The sequence below is a fragment of the Rhipicephalus sanguineus genome, chromosome 2 (assembly GCF_013339695.2).
Source record: "Rhipicephalus sanguineus isolate Rsan-2018 chromosome 2, BIME_Rsan_1.4, whole genome shotgun sequence".
NCBI lineage: Eukaryota > Metazoa > Arthropoda > Arachnida > Ixodida > Ixodidae > Rhipicephalus > Rhipicephalus sanguineus.
In genome coordinates, this window is record NC_051177.1 from 69,427,096 (window position 1) to 69,445,516 (window position 18,421).

The following is an 18,421-nucleotide window of genomic DNA, read 5'->3' on the forward strand; positions in this document are numbered from 1 at the left end:
TCTTCATAAACCAAGTGACTTTCATTTAGAACACTGTGCTTCCGCATACCGCGAACAAAAGAAGATGCAAGTCCATTGTTCTGACGTGTATACAGTGACCGAGGGACATCGGCACTGAACTCGTGAAATCGGGAAGGAAGGAAGGAAGGAAGGAAAATAACTTTATTGGGTCCTGCAGAACGCGACTGGGTCGCGCAGCGGGCTCAGTCCACGTAGGGAATACTGGGCTCCAACGTGAAATCGGGAACCCCGCTTTTTTGTAGTTAGAGTTGGATATGGCTAACTCGAACTTCATACCAATCGCAAGTGCACGAGGTGTTACTCATGTAATTAAAGTACTAAGGCGGGCTAGTTGGTCACTGGGCGTTGGTCCTGTGTGTATCCAATAACCAACTAGCACATCTTGGTATCTCAATTACATCACTAACACCTCGTGTATTTGCGGTTGCAGTAGCGATGCCAGAATTTTTTTTCGGGGGGGGGGGGGGGGGGGGTGTTCAACCATATTTTATGTATGTTTGTGCGTGTATATATACACATGCAAAATTGAAAATTATCGGGGGGGGGGGGGGGGGGGGGGGGTCTTGAACCCCCCTGGCTACGCCAGTGCCATATAGAGTATAGCATGTCATGCGTTACGACTAGACGAACGTCTCCAGAACTCATCAAAGGATCTCTCTCTCTGTCGTTAACAAAGGAATTGTTCAACGCTTTTCTGTCTTTTACGTTAGTTCTTGTCAACATGGCGGCTTTGATAGAAACCGAGGGAACTGAGATTTGGGAACTATAGGGCCCTTTGTCCATGCACGCGAATTTTCCTTCAATGGTGTCACGTTCTTTCAGTTATGACTTCCTCGTTTCGCTTTTGACACAATAATTCAGAATTTTTTTTTTCATTATATGAAACGCTTCAGCATTTATTGCGAACAAAAAGAAATCGTTCCCCACTTTCACCCACCCGCCCCACCCCAGGAAAAAAAAAGAGATATTGCTGCAATAATAAGGCCGCTAAGGGAGAGTCAGACCTTAAAAACGAGCACTTTGTGTAATACGATTCTCGCGGCAAGATAAGGACAACTCCTTTCGAAATGTACTGGCATTTGCGTAGACGAATGCACTCGTTGTGTACGCCCGTGTACACACTTTTCATCAGGAAGACGATTGTGTACGCATTTGTGGCTTACGAAAGTTCGCTGTTTCGCTGCGTGCTGTGTCCTATCGACCTGTTCCGCTTCCTCGTCGTCCTCGCAGAGAGCGCGTCATTTCATTAGCATGCGAGTTGGGCCAAGCGAACTTTTGCGCGCGATATGACTGATAATATTTAAAAAAAAAGAAAAAAAAAGGGGGGGGGGGGCGAACATCGAAACGATTGAAATGTGCAGACTTCATGACGGACCGCTGCAAATTGAAAGCCCGTGGCTTTCTAGAAGACCACATACTGTCGAAGTGCCAACCACCCCCCTCCATTTAAAAAAAAAAAAAAAAGACTTTGGACACTGCGCGAGTGTCCGAATAGAGAAAGGACACGTGTTCTCCTATAGCTGTGCGTGCGAGGCGACTCATTTGCATTGCATGAAGCGACCGCGGGCGCACACACGCACAGGCGAGCGCGTGTCGCAAAATGCAAATTTCAACGGCGTGCTGCGCCCCCCCCCCGCCGTTTACTCTTCGCGCACATTGTCCACCATTCGTGTGGTTTCCACATCAAATGTACTGTGTACGCTTATCGAGGAATGAGCGAGGTAGATCAAAAAGAAAAAAGAAAAAAGGACCGAAGCAACTTATAGAACTGTTCAGGGCACAGTCGTCATCGCCCTTTTGTTGTCTGCCACAGCGACAACGGTGCGGAATCAATTTGAAAAGGGGGAAAAAAAAGTGCTTGAGTGGAGGGGGGTGGGGGTGGGGTAGGGGTTGATCCTGTTCAGGCTTAGGATAACAGAGTGCTCAGATAGTTGGTAAGTATTCATTCTAAAAAGTTGAGGCGTTGGGAACCTCCGTCAGCACGTACTGTCCGGTGGTGTATTGAAAAATCGAAGCCAATCATCGCTACGGGACAAGAATTGCTCCCGCTTTGTAACGCTCCGTCGGGAAGCTTCTGGCGGCCCCTTTTATTGCGTGGACGTCGATATAGCCTCGTATGTGTACTGTCCGTGCATCGCGCTTGTCGTGCATAACGAGAGAGGCGTCATCACGCGTTTGGAGATGCATTGGCGCGTCCATACTTCTTTTTTTTTCTCTCCACTCATATGCGAGGTTCAGCGAAAGCGCCCCAGAGCTTGTGTTCCCGCGTTGTTTCGAATATTGGTCCACACGTCGAGCGGAGCAACGTTTTCGGCTCTCTATAACATGCCTTCCACGGCCCCCAACGGCGCGGACACGCGCTCTTTGCTTTGTGCTGCATGAATAAATGCATTCCTGATGTGGACGGACAGAGAAGCGCGCTCGTCGTGAGTATCGAGACGATTGCTAAAAGCTGCTCCCTTGGCGTGCTCTGCATCCCTATCTTATAAAGCGATCACGGTGCATCGAAAACTATGGGAGGCGTCGAAAAGACTTCTCAGGCCTGAGGAGTGCGTAGAGGTGGTGTTTTCGCTACGCGTTTCGTAGGGTTGTGCCTCGTGTTTTGATGAGAAAGATAAATATAATCGGCTGAATGCGTTAGCGACACTCTTCGCCGGAAGTATGATGAGCGTAATAACAGTGACACGTTGATGTGCCGGATCCGAGAGGTTACGCATGTCGCGTGCGCGTAGGTATTATAAAGGGATACGTATTACAGAAGTAAAATACTGACCCAGAAGGCTGAACAGCGCCATGCTCGATTTGTATCAGGGGTCAACTCGCCGGATATGTTCATACGTTCATAAAATATAGAGAATACTGGATGAGGTGACGAAGACAATCTAGGGAGATCAGTGTGCCCTAGCGTGAATGCGTAGCTTCCGTGCACCGTCAATATCTATCGTGTAATACATACGTTGGAAGTTAAGGGGTAATAATGCGCTTCGTAGAAACTGCTATACCGGCTCACACTGCGTGCATACCGATTCGCAAGTGCGATCGATTATTCTTACGCGACGTATTACATACGCATACAAACCCGAATTGTATTTGCAGTCGGCGTCAAAAGTTTAGAGACCACGATAGACCCAAGAAAAAGCTGAGTATTCCCTCTGCTTCGGCAGGCAGCCTTGATTTGATCACTCTGAGAAAAAATACGAGTATTTGGGGAGTATATCTGCCACATAACTATAACCGTCACCCACCTTGCGTACTTTCCTCGCGTTATCACCGCGGTCCCGGCACACCCCCGGTCACGAACGCCGCGCGCGTTATCAGCGTGACATGGAATTCTTGATATAGGAAATTGACGAGCGCCGGGTTTTCAAGAAAGGAAACGCGAGCAAGACAGATGACGATTATTGTTGTGTGGCAGAAATACTCCTTGAATACTCGATTTTTGTCTTAGTGTAGATTTCCGGCCTGTTTTAAAACGCGCTAGCAACATGTATACTGTGCAGCTCAACCGAATATTCGGTCACAAATTGCTGGGAAATTCAAAGTTTTCTCACACCTAGTGGTCCCTAAACGTGTAACGCCGACTCCGATCAGTTTGCGACCGCTCTGTATAATGTCGAGCTATAATGTCGAGGGGCCAGCGCCGAGTTTTCACGAAAGGAAACGCAACCATGCCAGATGACGGTTATTTCTGGACGAAAAGACTCCCCAAAGGATGCAAAAAATTTTCTTAGAGTGTGTCCTTCCTCCTGGTTACGAAGACTTGTAACCGTTACGTATCGCGAGGTGACTGACAGTATAGACCGCTCTATAGTGGTATACACTTTCTTTATTGATGTGTTTTATATGATATGTTAGCGCTTTCATTGGTACGGGATACATACTTCTATTCGCTTGACAAGAGAACTTGCGGCACGATAAAGAGTGAAAAAATTGGGAAGCACTGGAGGCAGTATAGGATATCACAAACATTAACTCTTCTAGAATGCTCTGCTGGGCGAGTTTGTTCATAGTCGTAAAATAAAGCACTCGGCCCATCCTCTTGTCTTTATATGTACCTTAACGAGAGCAGCATTTTGGGCAAGTTGGTAATCCATTGCTTCTGACTGCTCAACAAAAAAGACGCGGACACGGTTTTCTATGTCTTGTCTTTTTCGCGCTCTGCTTTTATTTTATTTCATTTTATTTTATGAGCATTGCAATCGCCTATATTGTCTGTCTTGTACGGGTTGTACGGGATAGAAGGAAATTAATGCTTTGCCTTCATATTTTTATTACACACTATCGTCGCCTCATGATGTATGTACGTACTTACCGGGGTTGTTAGTTTTCAGTGCCCCTGTATAAGTACACCTTTTCGAATCGTCTGGCTCGAGGTAACGCTGAAACCAGCGCGCGCATATGTTTCAAGTGAAGCAGCAGCACATCGGTGCTGACAGCCAGCCCTCTTTTCGAAGTTGACAGCTCGTTGTGGTCGAAGGAGCAGACGCGCGAGTGCTTCCTGCGCGGTGGTGTGTCGCGTCGCGCGTTGTCAGGGGTGGAAAAGCAAGGTCGCCGCTGCATACTTAGCGGCGTTTTGTTGGGTGTATGCATATGGTATATAGTTATACCGTGCTGCACGTTGCATCACGTTGCGGCGGCGGCACGGCGCTCGGTGCCTGTTGAACGTGTCGGAGAGGACAACGTGCCTTATTCGTCAGTCATCGGCGAGAAAGGGAATTCCGCGTAGCACGCGTTGGGCGCCGGAACACTGCGTGCAGCGTGGAATGCGACCAAAGGCGCGCATACGCGCCAGGATGGGCGTGTTAAAACGTGGGCGACATGGTGCGTGCTGTCAGCGGTGACCAAATGATGGATTTAAGGCCAGGTTCGATTTAAAGAAGAAAACTGTATTCAACTGAAGTTACAAGTGAATCGGTGGGGTTACATGTGAAAGAAGAAAACGGGATTCGGTGCTGGAGCTCGTCCAGCTGCGTCCGATGCCGCTCGTGTCTCGGCTGTCTCTCTCTTCGGCGATGCGTTGCTACGCGTTCCCGGCTCGCAAGCTCACTTTTTTGAATGTTCGTCGATCCAAGCCTCATGGCAACAGCGCCGGGCGAACGTGCTCAAGGCTCGAAGTTCACGTTTACGTAGTGTAGCGTTTCTTGTGCGGGCACCGAAATGCTACCGGTGAATTCGAGCGGCAGCCAGCGCTTCCCGGACCTTAGCCCATCGTCTTTGTTTGGGCGCCAAGCACGCATGTTGTAAACACAGCGGCCGTGTGAACTCGAGTGCCGCTGACAGTGCGAAGCAGGCACCATGTCACCCACGTTTCACGTGCATTGCCTTAGTGTGCTCCACAATGTGTCCCACATTACCTTAGCGTGTTTTCAAAAGAAGTATCTTCAAGCAAAGCTCGTTATGGCCCACAGGTTACGGTGGCGGTGTCGTACGCTAAAAAATGAGGACAGCTACGCACTAGCGACGCGAAGACTGAGGAAGCAGCGGAGCTGGTGGCGTTGCCCTCCTCCTTTCCCTCCTCCCCCCTCACTTTCCTTTCCTACCCTTGCTATATACTATACTATACAAAACTGTGCTATGTTTTACCCTCTCACCTCCTCCTTTCCCTCCTCCTCACTTCCTTTTGCTATACTATACCCGCGGACAATCTTTCTTGGCAATGAAGGGAAAGCTACGGGGGCGGAGCTTCTGCACACGCGAAGTAGTCCGGTTTGGCGCGCGTTTCGCACCGCTGTGGAAAGTGATGGTTGAGCGGCACAAGTGTTGCATAGCATTTGGTTTGTCTGCTTAAACGACCATTCGTGGATAGAATTCGTCTCAATCTTCTTCTTCTTTCTTTTTTTTCCTTTTTTTTTTTTTTTTTTTTTTAGGCGAGTAGACCGAAGAACCAGAATGAGACGGACGCTCGCCCGAAGACGCAGACGCCCTTTAGCGTTTGAGGTACCGGCGGGACTTTCTCAAGCGCGCAAAAACGCGAAATGACAACGAGCAAGTTTAAACAAATATAATTATCTCACTGGTGTGCGCTGCGTCCTGTCTCACAGAGCTTCCTGTACAAACTGAAGGAGCTTTGTTTCATTTTTAATGTAGAAAACACGGACGCGATTCAGGGACTACATTCATTAATACTAGCGTTCGCGCAGTTCGACTCTGTAGCTTTCGCTTCCATTGCCAAGAAAAGTTGTCTGCCAGTATATACACGGCTGTGCATGCTCTCTCTTTTTCAAGCGAAGCTTGTATTGACTGACCTGTGTAGCTGGCGGTGTTCCAAAATACCCTCCTCACCCACAGCTGGCGCGCGCGCACCGAAGAAATAGCCGATAATAAAACAAAATAATTTTTTTTCCGGGGCAGAGGTTTGAACCCGGGTCCCCGCAGTCCGAAAACGAGTGCCTTGAACCAGTGGCGAAGCCACAGGGTGGCACACCGGGCCCGTGCCCCCACCGAAATCCTTTCATGGGACAGAGAGCACAAAATGACACCCGACCGCACTTACTTGCCCGGACCCCACGTCGGATCAAGGGCGTGCTAGGAAATCTAATAATGTTATTAGATTCCCTAGCGGCCGACAAGAAGCAGCAGATTGTTCCGTTGCTCCGGCTACATGGTCATGGATAACGCCGTGTTTACGTTCGCCGTTCTTAATAGATGCGGCGTGTGACAGCATCGGCGCGCATCAGAGAACACTCTTTCGTATCATCGCGTCATGCTGGAACGAGACAGTTCGCGCGCCGTGTGCTTGCAGGCAGGGTTTCCGGGTCGAAAAGGCAAAAAATAGCCAGAAGATTGAAAAAAAAAAACTATCCAAACAGTGGCCAACTTGTGCCAAGGACACTAAAAAGCAGCCAAAAGTAGCCACGCATTTGTGAAAACCACTTCCACATTGTTGTTTAAATGACTAAATGCAAAAGAGTTTCGGCGAAAATGTAAATATGTGCCGCACGAACACTTCAAAATCATAATTCCTGAAATTCCAGCATAAAATGTTGACGTGAGGAATCATTTCATGCACGATGACGTACTGTTTGCGTTGTTGAAAGAATGACTCTTCACGCATCTTGCATTACTTTTTTGATATGACTAGAAGTTGTGACAATAAAAAAAATTCGGCAGATCCCACGCTTTGTGGGAATCGGTATCATGCGAAGCACTCAGTGAGTAGCTCTATGCTGAATTTTTTTACTTTGAGCCAAGCGTTACGAGGTGGATCGTCGTGTTTTTGCAAGTGTAGTGTGTGTACATCGTGGGTTTACCAGGCACAATGACAACACTGGCGTTTAAAGGGTAACTTATGTCGGACGTGACGTCAGCACTCACGTTAGAGCACATACGTCAGTGTTATCGAAACGAAGTGCACTTTACGGTGCGACGATATGAATATCATACGCAACTTTCGTTAGCGTATTCCTCCGGGATGGAGCCACGCTTGAATTTGTAGCTTGCTGAATCACAGAAATGCAAATGTAATGTTAATTAGACTTCTATAAAAGCGGAGCCAACACTGGAACCACAGACGTTAACCTTGCATGACGCCTGTATCGTATACGAGTACAGGTGTAATGTTTATTGCTTTGTTATAAAAATACGTAGCCAACACCACAACCACAATTGACGTTGCACCGACATTACATCTGTATAGGGTGCTTTTCAGTTTCTAGACCTGTCGTGGCTGTGTGGTAGAACACCTGACTGCCACGCAGAATGCTCGGGTTCGATTCCTGCTGGCATCCCAATTTTTATTCTTTGTACTCGTCCGGTCAGCGCTGCCGACGTCGGTTTTTCTTAACGTTCTCGCATTTAAATTGTCAATCTCTGTTCTCGCTGTTCCTAGGTAGATATAAACTCTCAATCACCTGTGGCGCACACCCGTACAACGCGGCCCGTGGTAAACGGGTATGTGCCACACGGGTCTGGAGGAAAGGGTTTGACGACGTACGCGACAGGATTTTCACGTTATTCATGTCATGACCAGACAGTCATATTCGTCAGATCATCTTACCCCCCCCCCCCCCATGCCAATTTCAGTCTACACCAAGTTTAAGAGGCGGTCACGAGAGCTCCCAGACGTAGGCGGCCAGATAGATAGATAGATAGATAGGGACGCTCAAAGCAACGTTACTAGAACAAACTCAGTTTAAAAGCTCCGCCGGAGAGGCGGTCCGCGTGGCGGTCGTGAGAACTAGTGGCGCTGCAGTCACGTCTAGCTCCCGCGGCTGGCGCTTGTTGTGATCGGCGCCGGCGATGTACGAGCGCACGTGGGTTACAGCGTCGTCTGCGCTTTGTTAGCTCGTCATTTTTGCGACTGTTCTTGACCGGGCTTAGCGTCTTGTACGAAGTGATGTACGAAGCGTAACGAGGGCGAACAGATTCACAGTGCGGTATGCCGACTTGCTTTGCGCCGGGCTGCAAGAGCGGCTACCGCAACGACGACTCCGCTTCATGACACTTCTTCGGACCTCCAAAAGACCCTACGCAATTCAAGCTTCGCATCGCAAAGATAGAAAGCTTACTGCGAAATGCAGGGTCTGTGACGTTCATTTTGAGAGTGACGACATTGTAAAGCACTATCGTCGTGTCGTTGCGAGACAAGAGGTTTTGATCCCACGTGGAAAGTGGGAACTCGCGCCCGGTGCCGTGCCGCGCTTGTTCCCAGCACTTCCACCCCACATTTCAAAGCCAAAATGTTCGGGGTTTTGGCGCAAATCCTCCCCAAAACGCACGGCGTCCCGCGAAAGCCCCGTGCCCAGTTTGGAGGAGCCGCCAGAAATAGAACAACAAAACGAAAGGCAGGCGATTACCTAGATACGCTACCGAGACTGAGAGTTGCATCACACTGACATTCGATCAGTTGTCAGCTGTCGCCATGCCTTCAAAGCAGTGGATTTTCGAGAGATTTTACGACGAGGTATACAACAAGATGTGCGGAATATTTTACACTCACCGGCTCGGGAACGGGCTGCTCAGCGCAAAAATTTGACACGGTACACATAGAAAAGACGAGGACCAGCGCTGGTTCTCGTCTTTTCTAGCTGTACCGTGTCAAATCTTTTGCGCTGAGCAGTTTAATAATGTAATACCAACTAGCCCAATCCCACACTTTGCTTCGGGAACGGAGACTTACTTGTGCAAAAGATAATTGTAGTTGACGAGCAGTTTAACTGCGTAGTGAACGGCTACAGCACGAAACGCAAACGGCTGTCGTACAGTGTAAGTGCTGCGGGCATGGAACATCTGCTCGGTGAAGTTGAAAAACTGAAGTTGAATACTGACGACTGTGACAGAGTACGCGCGAATAACTGCTCGGTGCTCACATCACGGCCGAGCTGTTCGAATTGTGTAAGGCACCGTAGAAGGATGCGACGTAGAAAATACAACTGTCGCTGAAAATACAACTATACGACACCGAAAATACAACTATCGCTGAAAAAATTGCTCAGAGACGACATCTATTCTATGTAATCGCACACTGAGATTTCATTTACGGAGTTCTCGTAAAATTTTCCGATTTTGGGTCAGTATCCCTTTAACCGTCGCGAAAACGTGTCTTGTAAACATTGCAGAGCATTGGCAATTTTTTTCGAAAACAATTTTTTCAATAAATTGTAGAAACATGAGTACTGTTTTTCTAGAACGTTTTTGTATCTCGAGTAAGTACGCTTCTTTGTACACTATAAAGGCTTTTACAAACGTGTTGGGTTGTTCTTGGTCTAGATAAGACGGCAGCGGCTAAAATTGTGGTGGTAGTTATAAAAATTACGCTGAAAACCCTCATTCAGTTAGAAACTCTTATGCCTGGAAGTTAAGCGCAATGTAGACAGCTCAAATATTGTCACAGGGTCGGGACGTCGACGAAGGCAGCAGTCAGCAGGTCCGAGTTGAAACTCTTTATTCGGCCGAACTTGTGGCCGAGAAACTCAAAGTCAAACTACAGCAATACACTGAAAGCGGCGAACAGAGCGTCGACCGTCGATCAAGTGACAAGCGGTCAAGGGCGTCGGATTTTATACAGGCGCTATCGAACTTTCCAGCGATATCGCTGGTGGCGGCGTTATCTCTCGACAAAGCTGGAACATTCGCGTGCAGCGCGCAATCTTACCAAAACGATCTACGATCGCGAAGCTTCTCGAACACTGCTTCGCGGACAGCGTCGGGCGCTGATAACCGTCCTTGCTGGTCAAACCCGAATACATCAAAATAAAACAAGAAGTGGGCGTGGCAATATAGACCGAACATCGATTCTTAGCCAATCAATGAACAACGCACGCGGGCCAATGCATACAGACGACCTTATGCATATCCACCTAAGCATCCACCTAACTAATACAATAAGAAAGTTGCCGCGCAGTTGCCGCGAGCAACTGCGCGGTGCACCGCAGCGTTATGCCGTGGCAGCAGACGACGCGCCGATAGTGGAGCAAGACGGAACTGCAGCGCCGCTAGTTCTCGCGACCGCCGTTCGGACCACCCTCCTCCGCTGGCGGAGATACGGAGCTTTGAAACTGAGTTTGTTCTAGTAACGTTGGCTCAAAGTACCTAGGGTTCGCTAAGAAATGCTTCGTATTTAATAACCGAGCCATTCAATGACGACTTTGCTCGCGCATCCGCTGTTTCTTTCAGAAATAAGCCCTTATGTCCTGGAATCCAGAACAATATACTCAAGGGTATGTGCTGCGGAACTAATTTTCATTGAAAGCGCACTACTCGCCTCTTTGCCGCCTCACGCTGGTCTCACTTGACATTTCGGTGTTGCTACCGCGGTTCTTCGTTATGTCAGTTATACAAACACTAGCATACGACCAAACAGCAGCGGATTAGTAGAAAACGCTTACGCATCATTCAGACAACTCCCATAGAGATTTTGCGTAGAATATTTATTGTATTTCTTTCAGGAGGGGTGAAATTTAGTTACCACAACGTCGTGGAAGGGCCTGCGTCACGCATTAGGCTGTATTCGAAGACAGCTTTTTTATCTTTGTGCTGGCTGCACATTTGAGCTCACTGACGAAGCGGTGCCGCCTTTTTATGGCACATAGCTGTACACTTCTGGGTCCTCGCCGACCTTCTCGAGGTACTCTCTATCTACGAGAGCATCTACTCTCTTCCTGAATGCAGCAGGACTGGGGGTGTATCTGGTTTGAAGCAACTTCGTCACCTCAACGAGAAGGTCTTCGTGCGACAGCGTCTTGCGTGCCTTCATTATTCTTACGATGGCCGCTTCTAGCTCATACCTTCGGTCTTCGTCAAGGTTGACCGCTGGCTCAGCTTTCTTTGGTGCAGTGTTCTTTTTACTGGACGTTGACTCAATCTTGACCTTCTGGAGGTCGGACGTGAAGGCGTCGTTAACGGCAAAAATGTGGTCGTTTTCAATCTCGTTTGAGGCGGGCGTCTTGGTAAGCACGGGCTCGGAGGCTTTGCCCATGCACAGCGAATTCAATGCCCGAACCAGGCTTGTTTCGGGGATGTTCGTCTCGGAGGCGATGTCTTGGTACGATATCTCGTCGTGGCGGTTGAATAGCATCAGCACGCACATCTGGTACGTCGTCACCTGGATGACATAAGTTCGCGGCTGAAGCTCGCCGGACGATGTGCTCGCCGTTTGGGACGTAGATGGCTCGTTCTCTGCCGGCCCGTAGAACACGGCGCTCAGGTCTGCCCAGCCTAGATGTGGCTGTAGGGTGAGCTGTCGGCCGTTATGTTTCGCCAAATAGAACCGTTGGAATACCTGGTAAGCACTCCACGGGGCGACGGGAATCTTGCTTTGCTGCGTGGCGGCAGCCAGGGGCCAGAAGCCTGTCGTGAGTACGCGCACGTTTATGTCGACTCCGTGCAAGTCCACTCTGCAAGAGGAAACTGCTTCCTTGAACTGCTTCATCATGTTACTAGAAGTGTTCATGTCTTTGAACATGGCTTCCATTTTGGATGTGAAGAGACAACCACATTCATTTCGAAGCTTGGCGACCATCGTTCTCTCGGCTTCGTCTGAGGCGCTCTTGTTGAGCAGAAGCCGCTTGGCCAGATGCTGCTTGTAGTAGCGCTCGAAAAGGTCTTTCTCCTGCAGGGCTCGAAATATCGCCATGACTTTGTCCAGCAACTGGTCGGTCTCCTGCTTTGTCATGTTTCGAATCCCTTTTCGCAACATGTCGTCTATAAACGCAGACAGGTACTCGGGTGATTTGCGCGTGTTGCTGAGTATGCACTCAAAGTCTGCGGCGATCATGTCCCTGGCCAGTTCTTCGTTGTTGAAAGAGTGCTGTAGAATGTGGTCAAAGCGATCTCTCAGCTCCATCACTCTCGGTATTAGGCTCACCGAGTCCCCGTGCTCGTTCACGACAGATCTCCCTAGATTGCGCAGATACTTGCTGACGCAATCGAGCAACGTTTTGACGCCTCCCTGAACGCGCTTGAGGAACCGGAATAATCGGGCCAGGTCATCCGCCATCTGGTTCTTGAGCATATGCTCGACACCCGAGTCTTCCATGTCCACGACGACCTTCATATGCTTCCAGATGAGCTCTTTCTCTATCACCTGCAAGACTGCAGCCACGGTTGACTCATCGAGACACTGCTTCGCCCGCTCCGACTCTTCGTTGATGTGCTGTTCCACTTGGGCGACGTACTCGAGAGAGTCCCTCGTTCCGATGTAATGTTGTCCCCGTAAAGCGTAGAACTGTGCCGACTCAACCAGGAAGGGCTTCTCGAAGTCTTCTTCGTAGACTGACCTCGAGTCGAGTCCCAAGGCTACGAGCATTTCGCACGCCTTCTTCAAAGAAACCCTGTCGACTGGATTGCCTTCGCGTTCCGTCTTGACCAAGCCGAGCATAACGTCGCGGAGGTGGTCCCGCACGTCGCCGCAGTGAGCCACCTCGTCGCGAAAGAGCAGCACACCCAGTTTGTTCACGCTGTCAACGTTGTTCTTGGGCACGTAAGCGTGGTCCACATACTTCACGATGTCGCTAATCATTTCCATGCTCGTCTGGTGATCATCCCAGGCCTGATTTATCGTCTGCAAGCAGTCATCGTCAACTTTAGCCAACACGAGAGGACGCACTTTGTTGACTAGATGCTCTTGGAGGGCTTCGCGCAGTCCGTAGTAGAGGCGCTCCCCTTCGTTCCGTACCACCATGGCGTACGCGTCTTTATACAGCTGGTCGAAGTTTAGGCTGGTGCTTCGCTTCTCCAGAATCTCGTCGAAGGCTCTCCGCAGCGGCAGCCAGAGGTCCTCGGTGCGGCGGTCGTCCGCCTGCGGTTCAGGTGTTAGGAGGCGCACTGCCTTGGCATTTTTCTTGTTGGAGAGCCAGGCCATGGCGTCCAGCTGTCTTCTCGGCCCACTCCTCGCGCTTGCCTCTTCGTCTTCCTTCTTCTCGAAGAAGTGACCGTTGCTGCTGATCTACTAGGCTAAATGAATGAATGAATGAATGAATGAATGAATGAATGAATGAATGAACACCTGTATTTGTCTTTGTTTGTAGGGAAGGGGTCAATGGGACAGAGGGTGGCGGGAAGGAAGTGTGGAGCTGGGTAGCCTTCCTTGTTTCTATTCATTTCTCGCTTTCTTTCCTTTTCTCTCTTCTCTCTATTTTTCTACGTCTTTTTTGTCTCTGCATATTTATATTTCTTCCTCTCTCTATATATTTTTTTCTTTGTTTCTCTCTCTGTCTCTATTTCTCGCTTCCTCTTTCTTTCTGTCTAGATCTTGCTCTCCTTTTCTGCCTTTCCTTCTCTTTCTTTTCCTTTCTCTCTCTTTCTTTTTCTTTCTATTCTGCGCTTTACTCTCTCCCCTCCTCCTTTTCCTCCTCATCACCCTCGCATCTCTACACCTCACTCTCACTTCCCTTTTCCACCCCCTTGCTATACTATACTATACAAAGTTATGTCTTGCTCTGTCAGCGTGCCTGGATAGCCGAGTGGTTACGATGCTCGCCTTCAGACCGTGGGTACGCGGGTTCGATTCCCGTCTAAAGAATTTCTCTCTTTCTATCTCTTTCTTTCTTACTCCCGCTTTGTTTCTCTCTCTCTCTCTCTCTCTGTACTCGCTCTCCTGCCCATCTCGGTTATTGCATCCCACGCCGGACCAATCAGCGCAGCGGGAGAGCGCGCGCCGGGTGCATATGTTCGGGTAGCGAAGCAGTAGTTGGAGAAGAGGACGGAGAGAGCGGGCGCCAGCCGAGTTATTGCGTTGCACGCGCTACAACGATAGAGGCCATTCATCATGATGACAGTTTATGCGAACGCGTAACGGCTAACGAAAAGCATAACAGCTTCGCTGAAAAACCCGGTGCTGGCGATCGTACAGAAATGCGGTGCTCGAAGGTGCGCACTTCACATGCGTACAGGCAAGTGAGACGACACACGCCTGTGCCGCTAACATGCGTATTTGTATGCGCCGTTTTCCAATAACTGATGTTCTCTCGATTGTGGGCTGTTCGGCCATCAACCGGTTACGATATGGTAATCTGATATTTTATCGAGGTGACTCGCCATTTCACGTTGCCGCATTTCATTGTTTCCTGGATATGAACACGTGACCCTCGTTGTTGCCTGTAGCATCTGAAGCGACGCGTTGCTGATGTGGCGATCTGATCTTTTATCGAGGTCACTTGTCAATTTTACGTTGCCGCATTTCATTGTTGCCTGGACATGAACGCGTAACCGTCGTTATTGTTTGTAGCAACTGAAATGGAGCGCTGCTAAGCACGTGAATGAAGGTCCAATTGCCGGCATGGAGGCAGGAAATGGTTAAGAGGGAGCAGGCCCGTAGCCAGGGGGGTGCGGGGGGGGGGACAGGGGCCCGCCCCTCTCCCCGAAATTTTGGTGAAGTAGATGTTTTTACCGAAAATAAATAATGAAAATGGGTGTGTTCTCAAATAGTCAAGGTTTTCAGCAAGTGCCCCCCCTCCCTCCCCCCACTCCCGAAAAAAATTCCTGGCTACGGGTCTGAGAGGGAGCATTGCGCAATGCGAAATAAACGGGGGGTGGGGGGAGGGTAAGTGGCACGTCACGCACGCAAAGCTTCGCTTGCCCCTATTTTCCCGATAGGGAAAATAAGGGCAAGCGTGTATTCAGATTTAGATGGACGTTAGAGAACCCCGGGTGGTCTAAATTAACCTGGAGCTCTCCACTACGGCGTGCCCTGTATCACATGGTGGTTTTGGCACGTAAAACACCAGAAATTGTTACTATTAACATGCGAACCATAATCGTTTCCCGCGTATTCATGCTCGAGAAGCCGCTATGTCTCGTTCAGCTCTGCTTTCTCCTCCTCCTCATTCTTCTTTTTTTTTTTCTTCTTGCGTTCCTCGTCTCCTGATACTTCGCAAATTCCTATAAGAAAGAAAGAAAGAAAGAAAGAAAGAAAGAAAGAAGGAAAGAAAGAAAGAAAGAAAGAAAGAAAGAAAGAAAGAAAGAAAGAAAGAAAGAAAGAAAGAAAGAAAGAAAGAAAGAAAGAAAGAAAGAAAGAAAGAAAGAAAGAAAGAAAGAAAGAAAGAAAGAAAGAAAGAACATACACCTGTTTGCTCTAGTTCCACAGCCGATTTCTCAGACTCGACACTTGTCCACAAACATCAGTATAAGAAGAAAAGTGAAACCAAACAGTGGCAAAAACAAAGGAGACGAAGCGAGTAAAGCAGCACACCATGTGTCTCTCTAATAATGCCCGACAAAGAAGAGGGCGGAAAAAAAATTAGAAAAGAAAAAGGGCCGAACAAAAGCAATAGGTTTCGCTGAAACACAAACTCAAATAGAGATGACGACTTCGTCGAACGCATGTGTGTACTTGCGCACGCATTCACGGGGGTCAGTGAAGCGTAATGAACATCGTCGAAAAAAGAATGAAAAAAAGTCCCGTTAGCGACCAACCTCGGCAGTGGGTCGCTCTTCACTTCTGCGAAAAAAAGTCAACCTTTCTCTCTCTTAACGTGCTCCGCTAGCTCTGTTCCCGAGAAACCGCCTCACTTTCTCGCCTTTTCCGCGATCGGGTACTGAGCTTCGTCACACCGCTGTTGCCATCGCCAATTTCACGTCTCTTTATTTTACCGTCACCTCGTTTTCTTTCTTTTCTCGTTTTCGAAGTCCGCGGACTCACAAACGCGAACTTAACGTACGAACGTACACACACACACACTTCGCACTGCTCGCTGTCTGCGCTTACTTCGAGTCAAAACGTCGACGCGACTCATTTGACGCTTCAAGCTGCGTGAACCGAAGTTGCCGAAATATCGGTCGAGTTTTGCAGGGTGGGGAAAAGAAGAAAGGCGTGAAAGTGTGAGTTCGAGCGAGTCGTCGTTAACGAGTGAATGCCGGGAAGGTTGAGAAAAAGTAACTTAAAACAGCTGCGGAGGAGGACTACACGTGGGACACGCCTGACGTCGCTCATGGCGTTGGGCTTCAGGAAGGCGCCGCCGCGCGGAGACTAAAAAGGGTTGCGATGTGAAAGTCCCACTACGGCTCACTGTAGCGCAGTTGCATATAGGTCCAAAACAAACGTAATAATAGAGGCCCACGTGCCGCAGCAGAGGCGAAAGCTTTCCAATAATTAAGTGTCGTGGTGAGATCAGAAGGTATTGGAGTTTCTTTTTTTTTTTAATTTGACCCCGATACTATTATCTCTCTGTTATGATCATTTGCATTGCTGTCGTGCAGTAGCATAGCCAGAAATTTTTTTTGGGCGGGGAAATTTCGGGGTGGGGGAGGGGGCTGTACCCCCCCCCCCCCGTCCTTGGCTACGCCAGTGGTGTCGTGCATAAAGCTTGATGAAGCTGGCACTCCACCACACTTCTTGCTCTATACAGTATCCTGACCGATATCCTTAGGACACCTATGCTTATACCATTCCACGTGGGAATGCCCTAAACCGCCCGACCTACCTAGAATACCCAATCCTTCCCCCACCCAAAGGGGGGAAGCCGCTCGTTCCAGCACAGCACTGGACGACCAGAGGAGGCAGATTAACCGGGCCAGCCGGATCAACAAAAGCTAATCTAGTAACGTCGAGCCAGATAGCAGCAGCAAATGGGACCCATATACTAAAGGCTCCACCCTGTGGGACATGCAGAACGAACAAAAATAAAGTTGTCTAGTACTACTACTAGTGAACTAAGCCCAATATCATTCCTAATAGTGAGCGCAAGTTGAACTATCTTAACCCCGATTTGCGATACACTGGAAGCAGGCTTTTCCACACTATTTGTCTGCGGCCCTGCAATACACAGGGCGACAAAACTAAGCTTTTAAGCTTTCAAACAAGCGAACACATTCGCGAGTAAGGACGTACAACACTCAAAGCAACAGGGAGCCGACACTCAACGCGCCAGCTCATAAAGAGCATTCAACTGTCATTGACAGCATTATGTGAGTAGCGCACGGGATTCAAGGAACGTTTATTATCGTTCTATTCATCTTGTTGTTCGACCAAGTGAAATCTTGTTTTTCGATCAAGTGAAAGCGACAGAAAGGCCAGGTTGGCCGTTTGATCCTTCTCGTTAGAAACGCTAAAAAAGTTCACCTGCAGAGTCAACGAGAAAGGCCAGAGGGGGAATGTTGCCCGAAGAGTAAAATAATAATAATAATAATTTGCATTAACAAAATTGGACGCGTGCCCATGTGTGCCAGGATGGTAGCGAACGTTTTTATTTCTTTTTCCTTTTCTCTTTTTTTTTCTTTCCGGCACTTGCGCTTAATTGATGGCTGGTTGAACTACATACTCCCAAAGTATAGTCCTCATGCGGTATAAGGGTGGCTGCAACTTGCAGATCAAGTGGCTTGTTATATTGCCGCAAGGTAACCTTTGGTTCATTTTTTATATCAGAAAGCAGCAATCGGATGGGCAGGCGCAGCCTTCTTCATTTGTTTCCGACCGTACGTTATCGTCAGCTGCGCATAATTCACCTCTTTGTAATCCAGAGAGGCATCGCGATACAACTTTTGCGGCTTTTTTTACATTCATGCTTGTTCTTGTTAATGATCGCTTTCTTCCTTGTACTGCAGTTTTTCGTGTTACTTAAGTAAAACTACGTGTCTGCTGAGCGTCCCGGCTACGTGATTGCTTATTATGAGACTCGGTTATGTTTGCCGGTTTTATTAGTTCTCGGCGAGCTCATGTAGTAAGGTTACCGTCGCACCAGGGGCGTAGCCAAGGGGGGGGGGGGGGGTTGGGGGGGTTCAAACACCCCCCCCCCCCGAAATTTTTCAATTTTGCTTGCGTATATATACACGCACACATACAAACACACGCACGAACATACATAATGTATGGTTGAACCCCCCCCCCCCCCCCCCCCCGAAAAAAATTTCTGGCTACGCCCCTGCGTCGCACTCTTCGTTTCCTTTCATCTAGTCTTCCTTCTCAACGCGACCGTCGTGCTATCTCGACCTCCCGTTTGTAGCACGTCTTTGTTTTGTTTTCTAT

The 18,421-nt window shown here is 48.8% G+C and overlaps 1 protein-coding gene across 1 annotated transcript in view; it reads left to right on the top strand.

Annotated features, from left to right (window-relative positions):
- Positions 1-18,421, top strand: part of LOC119383142 (myelin regulatory factor-like protein) — a 118,756-nt gene that overhangs the window by 46,476 nt on the left and 53,859 nt on the right. The window lies entirely within an intron of this gene.